At 40.5% G+C, this 13015-nt stretch overlaps 15 non-coding genes across 15 annotated transcripts; all 15 read right to left on the minus strand.

Annotated features, from left to right (window-relative positions):
• Positions 1–361: 361 nt before the first annotated feature.
• On the minus strand, positions 362–443 carry TRNAL-UAG (transfer RNA leucine (anticodon UAG)). Its single transcript has one exon. It is a non-coding gene; the product is annotated as a tRNA-Leu (tRNA).
• An 882-nt stretch (positions 444–1325) lies between these two features.
• TRNAL-AAG (transfer RNA leucine (anticodon AAG)) lies at positions 1326–1407 on the minus strand. Its single transcript has one exon. It is a non-coding gene; the product is annotated as a tRNA-Leu (tRNA).
• Positions 1408–1515: 108 nt separating this feature from the next.
• Positions 1516–1597, minus strand: TRNAL-AAG (transfer RNA leucine (anticodon AAG)). The gene has a single exon. It is a non-coding gene; the product is annotated as a tRNA-Leu (tRNA).
• Positions 1598–2171: 574 nt separating this feature from the next.
• TRNAL-UAG (transfer RNA leucine (anticodon UAG)) lies at positions 2172–2253 on the minus strand. Its single transcript has one exon. It is a non-coding gene; the product is annotated as a tRNA-Leu (tRNA).
• An 882-nt stretch (positions 2254–3135) lies between these two features.
• Positions 3136–3217, minus strand: TRNAL-AAG (transfer RNA leucine (anticodon AAG)). The gene has a single exon. It is a non-coding gene; the product is annotated as a tRNA-Leu (tRNA).
• A 574-nt stretch (positions 3218–3791) lies between these two features.
• On the minus strand, positions 3792–3873 carry TRNAL-UAG (transfer RNA leucine (anticodon UAG)). Its single transcript has one exon. It is a non-coding gene; the product is annotated as a tRNA-Leu (tRNA).
• An 860-nt stretch (positions 3874–4733) lies between these two features.
• On the minus strand, positions 4734–4815 carry TRNAL-AAG (transfer RNA leucine (anticodon AAG)). The gene has a single exon. It is a non-coding gene; the product is annotated as a tRNA-Leu (tRNA).
• A 574-nt stretch (positions 4816–5389) lies between these two features.
• On the minus strand, positions 5390–5471 carry TRNAL-UAG (transfer RNA leucine (anticodon UAG)). Its single transcript has one exon. It is a non-coding gene; the product is annotated as a tRNA-Leu (tRNA).
• Positions 5472–6353: 882 nt separating this feature from the next.
• On the minus strand, positions 6354–6435 carry TRNAL-AAG (transfer RNA leucine (anticodon AAG)). Its single transcript has one exon. It is a non-coding gene; the product is annotated as a tRNA-Leu (tRNA).
• A 2183-nt stretch (positions 6436–8618) lies between these two features.
• TRNAL-UAG (transfer RNA leucine (anticodon UAG)) lies at positions 8619–8700 on the minus strand. The gene has a single exon. It is a non-coding gene; the product is annotated as a tRNA-Leu (tRNA).
• An 882-nt stretch (positions 8701–9582) lies between these two features.
• On the minus strand, positions 9583–9664 carry TRNAL-AAG (transfer RNA leucine (anticodon AAG)). Its single transcript has one exon. It is a non-coding gene; the product is annotated as a tRNA-Leu (tRNA).
• A 571-nt stretch (positions 9665–10235) lies between these two features.
• Positions 10236–10317, minus strand: TRNAL-UAG (transfer RNA leucine (anticodon UAG)). The gene has a single exon. It is a non-coding gene; the product is annotated as a tRNA-Leu (tRNA).
• An 860-nt stretch (positions 10318–11177) lies between these two features.
• TRNAL-AAG (transfer RNA leucine (anticodon AAG)) lies at positions 11178–11259 on the minus strand. The gene has a single exon. It is a non-coding gene; the product is annotated as a tRNA-Leu (tRNA).
• Positions 11260–11833: 574 nt separating this feature from the next.
• TRNAL-UAG (transfer RNA leucine (anticodon UAG)) lies at positions 11834–11915 on the minus strand. The gene has a single exon. It is a non-coding gene; the product is annotated as a tRNA-Leu (tRNA).
• An 882-nt stretch (positions 11916–12797) lies between these two features.
• TRNAL-AAG (transfer RNA leucine (anticodon AAG)) lies at positions 12798–12879 on the minus strand. Its single transcript has one exon. It is a non-coding gene; the product is annotated as a tRNA-Leu (tRNA).
• Between the last annotated feature and the right edge of the window lie 136 nt (positions 12880–13015).

The raw sequence follows: 13015 nt of genomic DNA on the forward strand, positions 1-13015 counted from the left end.
TGAGAGTGGACTTTGGGTGCAGCATTCTGTGGCAAGTTCACTTGGCACTCTGCTGAAAAGTGTGCCAGCTTTTCATTAGTACTGCTTGTTTTTTGGTGTCCACACTTAAAGTGTTAATGTGGAATCTAGCTTACAGGAGAGGTAATCACGTTCAGTTGGACTTGTTTTGTAACGTTGACAAGATTTCACTAGTCATCTCATCAGAAGTGTGCCCTTTTGGAAGACTTCTCAACCAAAGCATGCAATTTCCTAATGCTGCTGTTCTGAGATTCCAGTGTGTTGAGCAAGGAATGCCAGCAAAGTGCAGCAGAAACTTCAGAGACGCTTGAGCAATCAAGGATAGGCATTTGTTAAAAGAACTTGGCAGCAGTGGGATTTGAACCCACGCCTCCAAAGAGACTGGAGCCTAAATCCAGCGCCTTAGACCGCTCGGCCATGCTACCTGTGAAAGTGCTCTTGCTAAGGACTAAAAAGAGGCATGACAGTCTACATTCCATGCTCTGCATTCATTGTTTGTATGTGACATGTACGTAACATGTATGTCATGTGTGTCATATGTATGTAACGTGTGTAACATGTATTTCATAAGTGTATGACATGTATGTAACATGCATTCAACATGTATGTCATATGTATGTATAATCTGTGTAATATGTGTGTAACACGTATGTAATATGTGTGATATGTATGCCATATGTGTATTGTGTGTCATATGTGTAACATGTATGTAACATGTGTGTACCATGCATGTCATATGCATGCCATGTGTGTGTAACATGTATGTAAGATATGTGCAACATGCATGTCATATGTGTGTCATATTAATGTAACATGTGTGTGACATGCATGTCATATGTGTGTAGCATGTATGTGATGTGTATGACATGTATGTTATATGTGTGTAATATGTGTAACATGCATGTGACATGTGTGTAAAATTGTGTCTAAATGGTGTGTAACATGAGTGTGACATGTATGTAACATGCATGCAACATGTATATCATATGTATGTAACATTTGTGTAATATGTGTGAACTATGTGTGTAATATGTAAGTAGCACGTGTGTCACATGTGTGTAACATGTATGTCATATGTGTGTAGTGTGTGTAGCATGTATGTAATATGTGCACAACATGCATATTATATGTATGTATCATGTATCAAACAAAACATGCAATGATTGCAGCTTTTCTAATGCTGCTAAAGCAGAGAGGTAAGTGTTTTTTGAGATTCCAGTGAGTTGGGAAAGGAACTGCAGTAAATTGCAGGAGCAAGATCAGAGAAGCTTGAGCCCTAGAGGGTAGGGATTTTGTTAAAAGGAGTTTGGCAGCAGTGGGATTCGAACCCACGCCCCCAAAGAGACTGGAGCCTTAATCCAGCGCCTTAGACCGCTCGGCCATACTACCCATAAAAATGAACACATTATCGACTACTGCAGTAAATTGCAGTAAATTGCAGGAGCAAGATCAGAGAAGCTTGAGCCCTAGAGGGTAGGGATTTTGTTAAAAGGAGTTTGGCAGCAGTGGGATTCGAACCCACGCCCCCAAAGAGACTGGAGCCTTAATCCAGCGCCTTAGACCGCTCGGCCATACTACCCATAGAAATGAACACGTTATCGACTAAAATGGGGTGGGACATTCCATGCTCTGCATTCATTGCTTGAGCTGGAGGCCTCAGAACTCTAAACTACAAGTATTCACCACTTTATCCATTATAAAAGGTAGTTGAAGTTTCACGGAGATGGCCAAGATGCCACCTTATGTGTTTCAGTCCTCTTTCTGAGGCAGCAGGTGGTGGTCACTTTACACTTGAGAGTGGACTTTGGGTGCAGCATTCTGTGGCAAGTTCACTTGGCACTCTGCTGAAAAGTGTGCCAGCTTTTCATTAGTACTGCTTGTTTTTTGGTGTCCACACTTAAAGTGTTAATGTGGAATCTAGCTTACAGGAGAGGTAATCACGTTCAGTTGGACTTGTTTTGTAACGTTGACAAGATTTCACTAGTCATCTCATCAGAAGTGTGCCCTTTTGGAAGACTTCTCAACCAAAGCATGCAATTTCCTAATGCTGCTGTTCTGAGATTCCAGTGTGTTGAGCAAGGAATGCCAGCAAAGTGCAGCAGAAACTTCAGAGACGCTTGAGCAATCAAGGATAGGCATTTGTTAAAAGAACTTGGCAGCAGTGGGATTTGAACCCACGCCTCCAAAGAGACTGGAGCCTAAATCCAGCGCCTTAGACCGCTCGGCCATGCTACCTGTGAAAGTGCTCTTGCTAAGGACTACAAAGAGGCATGACAGTCTACATTCCATGCTCTGCATTCATTGTTTGTATGTGACATGTACGTAACATGTATGTCATGTGTGTCATATGTATGTAACGTGTGTAACATGTATTTCATAAGTGTATGACATGTATGTAACATGCATTCAACATGTATGTCATATGTATGTATAATCTGTGTAATATGTGTGTAACACGTATGTAATATGTGTGATATGTATGCCATATGTGTATTGTGTGTCATATGTGTAACATGTATGTAACATGTGTGTACCATGCATGTCATATGCATGCCATGTGTGTGTAACATGTATGTAAGATATGTGCAACATGCATGTCATATGTGTGTCATATTAATGTAACATGTGTGTGACATGCATGTCATATGTGTGTAGCATGTATGTGATGTGTATGACATGTATGTTATATGTGTGTAATATGTGTAACATGCATGTGACATGTGTGTAAAATTGTGTCTAAATGGTGTGTAACATGAGTGTGACATGTATGTAACATGCATGCAACATGTATATCATATGTATGTAACATTTGTGTAATATGTGTGAACTATGTGTGTAATATGTAAGTAGCACGTGTGTCACATGTGTGTAACATGTATGTCATATGTGTGTAGTGTGTGTAGCATGTATGTAATATGTGCACAACATGCATATTATATGTATGTATCATGTATCAAACAAAACATGCAATGATTGCAGCTTTTCTAATGCTGCTAAAGCAGAGAGGTAAGTGTTTTTTGAGATTCCAGTGAGTTGGGAAAGGAACTGCAGTAAATTGCAGGAGCAAGATCAGAGAAGCTTGAGCCCTAGAGGGTAGGGATTTTGTTAAAAGGAGTTTGGCAGCAGTGGGATTCGAACCCACGCCCCCAAAGAGACTGGAGCCTTAATCCAGCGCCTTAGACCGCTCGGCCATACTACCCATAAAAATGAACACGTTATCGACTAAAATGGGGTGGGACATTCCATGCTCTGCATTCATTGCTTGAGCTGGAGGCCTCAGAACTCTAAACTACAAGTATTCACCACTTTATCCATTATAAAAGGTAGTTGAAGTTTCACGGAGATGGCCAAGATGCCACCTTATGTGTTTCAGTCCTCTTTCTGAGGCAGCAGGTGGTGGTCACTTTACACTTGAGAGTGGACTTTGGGTGCAGCATTCTGTGGCAAGTTCACTTGGCACTCTGCTGAAAAGCGTGCCAGCTTTTCATTAGTACTGCTTGTTTTTTGGTGTCCACACTTAAAGTGTTAATGTGGAATCTAGCTTACAGGAGAGGTAATCACGTTCAGTTGGACTTGTTTTGTAACGTTGACAAGATTTCACTAGTCATCTCATCAGAAGTGTGCCCTTTTGGAAGACTTCTCAACCAAAGCATGCAATTTCCTAATGCTGCTGTTCTGAGATTCCAGTGTGTTGAGCAAGGAATGCCAGCAAAGTGCAGCAGAAACTTCAGAGACGCTTGAGCAATCAAGGATAGGCATTTGTTAAAAGAGCTTGGCAGCAGTGGGATTTGAACCCACGCCTCCAAAGAGACTGGAGCCTAAATCCAGCGCCTTAGACCGCTCGGCCATGCTACCTGTGAAAGTGCTCTTGCTAAGGACTAAAAAGAGGCATGACAGTCTACATTCCATGCTCTGCATTCATTGTTTGTATGTGACATGTACGTAACATGTATGTCATGTGTGTCATATGTATGTAACGTGTGTAACATGTATTTCATAAGTGTATGACATGTATGTCATATGTATGTATAATATGTGTAATATGTGTGTAACACGTATGTAATATGTGTGATATGTATGCCATATGTGTATTGTGTGTCATATGTGTAACATGTATGTAACATGTGTGTACCATGCATGTCATATGCATGCCATATGTGTGTAACATGTATGTAAGATATGTGCAACATGCATGTCATATGTGTGTCATATTAATGTAACATGTGTGTGACATGCATGGCATATGTGTGTAGCATGTATGTGATGTGTATGACATGTATGTTATATGTGTGTAATATGTGTAACATGCATGTGACATGTGTGTAAAATTGTGTCTAAATGGTGTATAACATGAGTGTGACATGTATGTAACATGCATGCAACATGTATATCATATGTATGTAACATTTGTGTAATATGTGTGAACTATGTGTGTAATATGTAAGTAGCACGTGTGTCACATGTGTGTAACATGTATGTCATATGTGTGTAGTGTGTGTAGCATGTATGTAATATGTGCACAACATGCATATTATATGTATGTATCATGTATCAAACAAAACATGCAATGATTGCAGCTTTTCTAATGCTGCTAAAGCAGAGAGGTAAGTGTTTTTTGAGATTCCAGTGAGTTGGGAAAGGAACTGCAGTAAATTGCAGGAGCAAGATCAGAGAAGCTTGAGCCCTAGAGGGTAGGGATTTTGTTAAAAGGAGTTTGGCAGCAGTGGGATTCGAACCCACGCCCCCAAAGAGACTGGAGCCTTAATCCAGCGCCTTAGACCGCTCGGCCATACTACCCATAGAAATGAACACGTTATCGACTAAAATGGGGTGGGACATTCCATGCTCTGCATTCATTGCTTGAGCTGGAGGCCTCAGAACTCTAAACTACAAGTATTCACCACTTTATCCATTATAAAAGGTAGTTGAAGTTTCACGGAGATGGCCAAGATGCCACCTTATGTGTTTCAGTCCTCTTTCTGAGGCAGCAGGTGGTGGTCACTTTACACTTGAGAGTGGACTTTGGGTGCAGCATTCTGTGGCAAGTTCACTTGGCACTCTGCTGAAAAGTGTGCCAGCTTTTCATTAGTACTGCTTGTTTTTTGGTGTCCACACTTAAAGTGTTAATGTGGAATCTAGCTTACAGGAGAGGTAATCACGTTCAGTTGGACTTGTTTTGTAACGTTGACAAGATTTCACTAGTCATCTCATCAGAAGTGTGCCCTTTTGGAAGACTTCTCAACCAAAGCATGCAATTTCCTAATGCTGCTGTTCTGAGATTCCAGTGTGTTGAGCAAGGAATGCCAGCAAAGTGCAGCAGAAACTTCAGAGACGCTTGAGCAATCAAGGATAGGCATTTGTTAAAAGAACTTGGCAGCAGTGGGATTTGAACCCACGCCTCCAAAGAGACTGGAGCCTAAATCCAGCGCCTTAGACCGCTCGGCCATGCTACCTGTGAAAGTGCTCTTGCTAAGGACTAAAAAGAGGCATGACAGTCTACATTCCATGCTCTGCATTCATTGTTTGTATGTGACATGTACGTAACATGTATGTCATGTGTGTCATATGTATGTAACGTGTGTAACATGTATTTCATAAGTGTATGACATGTATGTAACATGCATTCAACATGTATGTCATATGTATGTATAATCTGTGTAATATGTGTGTAACACGTATGTAATATGTGTGATATGTATGCCATATGTGTATTGTGTGTCATATGTGTAACATGTATGTAACATGTGTGTACCATGCATGTCATATGCATGCCATGTGTGTGTAACATGTATGTAAGATATGTGCAACATGCATGTCATATGTGTGTCATATTAATGTAACATGTGTGTGACATGCATGTCATATGTGTGTAGCATGTATGTGATGTGTATGACATGTATGTTATATGTGTGTAATATGTGTAACATGCATGTGACATGTGTGTAAAATTGTGTCTAAATGGTGTGTAACATGAGTGTGACATGTATGTAACATGCATGCAACATGTATATCATATGTATGTAACATTTGTGTAATATGTGTGAACTATGTGTGTAATATGTAAGTAGCACGTGTGTCACATGTGTGTAACATGTATGTCATATGTGTGTAGTGTGTGTAGCATGTATGTAATATGTGCACAACATGCATATTATATGTATGTATCATGTATCAAACAAAACATGCAATGATTGCAGCTTTTCTAATGCTGCTAAAGCAGAGAGGTAAGTGTTTTTTGAGATTCCAGTGAGTTGGGAAAGGAACTGCAGTAAATTGCAGGAGCAAGATCAGAGAAGCTTGAGCCCTAGAGGGTAGGGATTTTGTTAAAAGGAGTTTGGCAGCAGTGGGATTCGAACCCACACCCCCAAAGAGACTGGAGCCTTAATCCAGCGCCTTAGACCGCTCGGCCATACTACCCATAAAAATGAACACGTTATCGACTAAAATGGGGTGGGACATTCCATGCTCTGCATTCATTGCTTGAGCTGGAGGCCTCAGAACTCTAAACTACAAGTATTCACCACTTTATCCATTATAAAAGGTAGTTGAAGTTTCACGGAGATGGCCAAGATGCCACCTTATGTGTTTCAGTCCTCTTTCTGAGGCAGCAGGTGGTGGTCACTTTACACTTGAGAGTGGACTTTGGGTGCAGCATTCTGTGGCAAGTTCACTTGGCACTCTGCTGAAAAGCGTGCCAGCTTTTCATTAGTACTGCTTGTTTTTTGGTGTCCACACTTAAAGTGTTAATGTGGAATCTAGCTTACAGGAGAGGTAATCACGTTCAGTTGGACTTGTTTTGTAACGTTGACAAGATTTCACTAGTCATCTCATCAGAAGTGTGCCCTTTTGGAAGACTTCTCAACCAAAGCATGCAATTTCCTAATGCTGCTGTTCTGAGATTCCAGTGTGTTGAGCAAGGAATGCCAGCAAAGTGCAGCAGAAACTTCAGAGACGCTTGAGCAATCAAGGATAGGCATTTGTTAAAAGAACTTGGCAGCAGTGGGATTTGAACCCACGCCTCCAAAGAGACTGGAGCCTAAATCCAGCGCCCTAGACTGCTCGGCCATGCTACCTGTGAAAGTGCTCTTGCTAAGGACTAAAAAGAGGCATGACAGTCTACATTCCATGCTCTGCATTCATTGTTTGTATTTGACATGTACGTAACATGTATGTCATGTGTGTCATATGTATGTAACGTGTGTAACATGTATTTCATAAGTGTATGACATGTATGTAACATGCATTCAACATGTATGTCATATGTATGTATAATCTGTGTAATATGTGTGTAACACGTATGTAATATGTGTGATATGTATGCCATATGTGTATTGTGTGTCATATGTGTAACATGTATGTAACATGTGTGTACCATGCATGTCATATGCATGCCATGTGTGTGTAACATGTATGTAAGATATGTGCAACATGCATGTCATATGTGTGTCATATTAATGTAACATGTGTGTGACATGCATGTCATATGTGTGTAGCATGTATGTGATGTGTATGACATGTATGTTATATGTGTGTAATATGTGTAACATGCATGTGACATGTGTGTAAAATTGTGTCTAAATGGTGTGTAACATGAGTGTGACATGTATGTAACATGCATGCAACATGTATATCATATGTATGTAACATTTGTGTAATATGTGTGAACTATGTGTGTAATATGTAAGTAGCACGTGTGTCACATGTGTGTAACATGTATGTCATATGTGTGTAGTGTGTGTAGCATGTATGTAATATGTGCACAACATGCATATTATATGTATGTATCATGTATCAAACAAAACATGCAATGATTGCAGCTTTTCTAATGCTGCTAAAGCAGAGAGGTAAGTGTTTTTTGAGATTCCAGTGAGTTGGGAAAGGAACTGCAGTAAATTGCAGGAGCAAGATCAGAGAAGCTTGAGCCCTAGAGGGTAGGGATTTTGTTAAAAGGAGTGGGATTCGAACCCACGCCCCCAAAGAGACTGGAGCCTTAATCCAGCGCCTTAGACCGCTCGGCCATGCTACCCATAAAAATGAACACGTTATCGACTAAAATGGGGTGGGACATTCCATGCTCTGCATTCATTGCTTGAGCTGGAGGCCTCAGAACTCTAAACTACAAGTATTCACCACTTTATCCATTATAAAAGGTAGTTAAAGTTTCACGGAGATGGCCAATATGCCACCTTATGTGTTTCAGTCCTCTTTCTGAGGCAGCAGGTGGTGGTCACTTTACACTTGAGAGTGGACTTTGGGTGCAGCATTCTGTGGCAAGTTCACTTGGCACTCTGCTGAAAAGTGTGCCAGCTTTTCATTAGTACTGCTTGTTTTTTGGTGTCCACACTTAAAGTGTTAATGTGGAATCTAGCTTACAGGAGAGGTAATCACGTTCAGTTGGACTTGTTTTGTAACGTTGACAAGATTTCACTAGTCATCTCATCAGAAGTGTGCCCTTTTGGAAGACTTCTCAACCAAAGCATGCAATTTCCTAATGCTGCTGTTCTGAGATTCCAGTGTGTTGAGCAAGGAATGCCAGCAAAGTGCAGCAGAAACTTCAGAGACGCTTGAGCAATCAAGGATAGGCATTTGTTAAAAGAGCTTGGCAGCAGTGGGATTTGAACCCACGCCTCCAAAGAGACTGGAGCCTAACTCCAGCGCCTTAGACCGCTCGGCCATGCTACCTGTGAAGGTGCTCTTGCTAAGGACTAAAAAGAGGCATGACAGTCTACATTCCATGCTCTGCATTCATTGTTTGTATGTGACATGTACGTAACATGTATGTCATGTGTGTCATATGTATGTAACGTGTGTAACATGTATTTCATAAGTGTATGACATGTATGTAACATGTATTCAACATGTATGTCATATGTATGTATAATCTGTGTAATATGTGTGTAACACGTATGTAATATGTGTGATATGTATGCCATATGTGTATTGTGTGTCATATGTGTAACATGTATGTAACATGTGTGTACCATGCATGTCATATGCATGCCATGTGTGTGTAACATGTATGTAAGATATGTGCAACATGCATGTCATATGTGTGTCATATTAATGTAACATGTGTGTGACATGCATGTCATATGTGTGTAGCATGTATGTGATGTGTATGACATGTATGCCATATGTGTGTAATATGTGTAACATGCATGTGACATGTGTGTAAAATTGTGTCTAAATGGTGTGTAACATGAGTGTGACATGTATGTAACATGCATGCAACATGTATATCATATGTATGTAACATTTGTGTAATATGTGTGAACTATGTGTGCAATATGTAAGTAGCACGTGTGTCACATGTGTGTAACATGTATGTCATATGTGTGTAGTGTGTGTAGCATGTATGTAATATGTGCACAACATGCATATTATATGTATGTATCATGTATCAAACAAAACATGCAATGATTGCAGCTTTTCTAATGCTGCTAAAGCAGAGAGGTAAGTGTTTTTTGAGATTCCAGTGAGTTGGGAAAGGAACTGCAGTAAATTGCAGGAGCAAGATCAGAGAAGCTTGAGTCCTAGAGGGTAGGGATTTTGTTAAAAGGAGTTTGGCAGCAGTGGGATTCGAACCCACGCCCCCAAAGAGACTGGAGCCTTAATCCAGCGCCTTAGACCGCTCGGCCATGCTACCCATAAAAATGAACACATTATCGACTAAAATGGGGTGGGACATTCCATGCTCTGCATTCATTGCTTGAGCTGGAGGCCTCAGAACTCTAAACTACAAGTATTCACCACTTTATCCATTATAAAAGGTAGTTGAAGTTTCACGGAGATGGCCAAGATGCCACCTTATGTGTTTCAGTCCTCTTTCTGAGGCAGCAGGTGGTGGTCACTTTACACTTGAGAGTGGACTTTGGGTGCAGCATTCTGTGGCAAGTTCACTTGGCACTCTGCTGAAAAGTGTGCCAGCTTTTCATTAGTACTGCTTGTTTTTTGGTGTCCACATTTAAAGTGTTAATGTGGAATCTAGCTTACAGGAGAGGTAATCACGTTCAGTTGGACTTGTTTTGTAACGTTGACAAGATTTCACTAGTCATCTCATCAGAAGTGTGCCCTTTTGGAAGACTTCTCAACCAAAGCATGCAATTTCCTAATGCTGCTGTTCTGAGATTCCAGTGTGTTGAGCAAGGAATGCCAGCAAAGTGCAGCAGAAACTTCAGAGCTTGAGCAATCAAGGATAGGCATTTGTTAAAAGAGCTTGGCAGCAGTGGGATTTGAACCCACGCCTCCAAAGAGACTGGAGCCTAAATCCAGCGCCTTAGACCGCTCGGCCATGCTACCTGTGAAAGTGCTCTTGCTAAGGACTAAAAAGAGGCATGACAGTCTACATTCCATGCTCTGCATTCATTGTTTGTATGTGACATGTACGTAACATGTATGTCATGTGTGTCATATGTATGTAACGTGTGTAACATGTATTTCATAAGTGTATGACATGTATGTCATATGTATGTATAATATGTGTAATATGTGTGTAACACGTATGTAATATGTGTGATATGTATGCCATATGTGTATTGTGTGTCATATGTGTAACATGTATGTAACATGTGTGTACCATGCATGTCATATGCATGCCATATGTGTGTAACATGTATGTAAGATATGTGCAACATGCATGTCATATGTGTGTCATATTAATGTAACATGTGTGTGACATGCATGGCATATGTGTGTAGCATGTATGTGATGTGTATGACATGTATGTTATATGTGTGTAATATGTGTAACATGCATGTGACATGTGTGTAAAATTGTGTCTAAATGGTGTATAACATGAGTGTGACATGTATGTAACATGCATGCAACATGTATATCATATGTATGTAACATTTGTGTAATATGTGTGAACTATGTGTGTAATATGTAAGTAGCACGTGTGTCACATGTGTGTAACATGTATGTCATATGTGTGTAGTGTGTGTAGCATGTATGTAATATGTGCACAACATGCATATTATATGTATGTATCATGTATCAAACAAAACATGCAATGATTGCAGCTTTTCTAATGCTGCTAAAGCAGAGAGGTAAGTGTTTTTTGAGATTCCAGTGAGTTGGGAAAGGAACTGCAGTAAATTGCAGGAGCAAGATCAGAGAAGCTTGAGTCCTAGAGGGTAGGGATTTTGTTAAAAGGAGTTTGGCAGCAGTGGGATTCGAACCCACGCCCCCAAAGAGACTGGAGCCTTAATCCAGCGCCTTAGACCGCTCGGCCATGCTACCCATAAAAATGAACACATTATCGACTAAAATGGGGTGGGACATTCCATGCTCTGCATTCATTGCTTGAGCTGGAGGCCTCAGAACTCTAAACTACAAGTATTCACCACTTTATCCATTATAAAAGGTAGTTGAAGTTTCACGGAGATGGCCAAGATGCCACCTTATGTGTTTCAGTCCTCTTTCTGAGGCAGCAGGTGGTGGTCACTTTACACTTGAGAGTGGACTTTGGGTGCAGCATTCTGTGGCAAGTTCACTTGGCACTCTGCTGAAAAGTGTGCCAGCTTTTCATTAGTACTGCTTGTTTTTTGGTGTCCACACTTAAAGTGTTAATGTGGAATCTAGCTTACAGGAGAGGTAATCACGTTCAGTTGGACTTGTTTTGTAACGTTGACAAGATTTCACTAGTCATCTCATCAGAAGTGTGCCCTTTTGGAAGACTTCTCAACCAAAGCATGCAATTTCCTAATGCTGCTGTTCTGAGATTCCAGTGTGTTGAGCAAGGAATGCCAGCAAAGTGCAGCAGAAACTTCAGAGACGCTTGAGCAATCAAGGATAGGCATTTGTTAAAAGAGCTTGGCAGCAGTGGGATTTGAACCCACGCCTCCAAAGAGACTGGAGCCTAAATCCAGCGCCTTAGACCGCTCGGCCATGCTACCTGTGAAAGTGCTCTTGCTAAGGACTAAAAAGAGGCATGACAGTCTACATTCCATGCTCTGCATTCATTGTTTGTATGTGACATGTACGTAACATGTATGTCATGTGTGTCATATGTATTTAACGTGTGTAACATGTATTTCATAAGTGTATGACATGTATGTAACATGTATTCAACATGTATGTCATATGTATGTATAATCTGTGTAATATGTGTGTAACACGTATGTAATATGTGTGATATGTATGCCATATGTGTATTGTGTGTCATATGTGTAACATGTATGTAACATGTGTGTACCATGCATGTCATATGCATGTCATATGTGTGTAACATGTATGTAAGATATGTGCAACATGCATGTCATATGTGTGTCATATTAATGTAACATGTGTGTGACATGCATGTCATATGTGTGTAGCATGTATGTGATGTGTATGACATGTATGCTATATGTGTGTAATATGTGTAACATGCATGTGACATGTGTGTAAAATTGTGTCTAAATGGTGTGTAACATGAGTGTGACATGTATGTAACATGCATGCAACATGTATATCATATGTATGTAACATTTGTGTAATATGTGTGAACTATGTGTGTAATATGTAAGTAGCACGTGTGTCACATGTGTGTAACATGTATGTCATATGTGTGTAGTGTGTGTAGCATGTATGTAATATGTGCACAACATGCATATTATATGTATGTATCATGTATCAAACAAAACATGCAATGATTGCAGCTTTTCTAATGCTGCCAAAGCAGAGAGGTAAGTGTTTTTTGAGATTCCAGTGAGTTGGGAAAGGAACTGCAGTAAATTGCAGGAGCAAGATCAGAGAAGCTTGAGCCCTAGAGGGTAGGGATTTTGTTAAAAGGAGTTTGGCAGCAGTGGGATTCGAACCCACGCCCCCAAAGAGACTGGAGCCTTAATCCAGCGCCTTAGACCGCTCGGCCATGCTACCCATAAAAATGAACACGTTATCGACTAAAATGGGATGGGACATTCCATGCTCTGCATTCATTGCTTGAGCTGGAGGCCTCAGAACTCTAAACTACAAGTATTCACCACTTTATCCATTATAAAAGGTAGTTAAAGTT

This window comes from Lithobates pipiens, unplaced genomic scaffold (genome assembly GCF_037356315.1).
Source record: "Lithobates pipiens isolate NorthernLeopardFrog02 unplaced genomic scaffold, aLitPip1_a1.2 Scaffold_28, whole genome shotgun sequence".
NCBI classification, from domain to species: domain Eukaryota; kingdom Metazoa; phylum Chordata; class Amphibia; order Anura; family Ranidae; genus Lithobates; species Lithobates pipiens.